Source organism: Vombatus ursinus, unplaced genomic scaffold (assembly GCF_900497805.2).
Source record: "Vombatus ursinus unplaced genomic scaffold, bare-nosed wombat genome assembly UNPS02011369.1, whole genome shotgun sequence".
NCBI classification, from domain to species: Eukaryota; Metazoa; Chordata; class Mammalia; order Diprotodontia; family Vombatidae; genus Vombatus; species Vombatus ursinus.
Genome location: NW_020951147.1, coordinates 2,023,816 through 2,024,438, shown reverse-complemented (window position 1 = coordinate 2,024,438; position 623 = coordinate 2,023,816).

Here is a 623-nt window from a genome sequence, read left to right as displayed (position 1 = left end):
TTCCCTGGAGTTTCATATTATCCCAGAACAATAAGGATATTATGGGTTTGGTTTCCAATGGGCTCCCAAGAAAGGAAAGGGATCAGCTGCAATTTTCAGCTACATCGATACTGGTGATGTCAGATTACCCAGTGCCCCAGATGCCCAGACAGCAGATTCCTATCTGCATTAGGAGGGTGTGGCGAGATCACCTTTCCCATTCTGTCGAGAGCCTCTCAAATGTGGACTCCAATCTGATTTAGCCCTCCTTCCCGACTAGACCCAAACAGGACAACTTGGCTTTCAACATCAACATACAAGAAAGTTAGCAGCTAGCTAAGGAGGGCAGGACACCTCCAGGTCATGGCTCTAAGCTCAGGACAAGAGGATACAAGGTTTTGAAGAGAATGAGCTAGAGTGAACATTCCTCCCAACCCATGGTTATGTTGCTGTTCTGAAAAAAAAAAATGGCCCACTCATTGGTGATGGTTCTAACTATCCCACCTTCCCAACTCCTTTCCATCAAAAATCCTCTAATCTAAAGACAATAGACTCAGACAGATCGATAGATAGATAGATGAATAGATGAAGAAAGAAAAAGAAAGAAAGAAAGAAAGAAAGAAAGAAAGAAAGAAAGAAAGAAA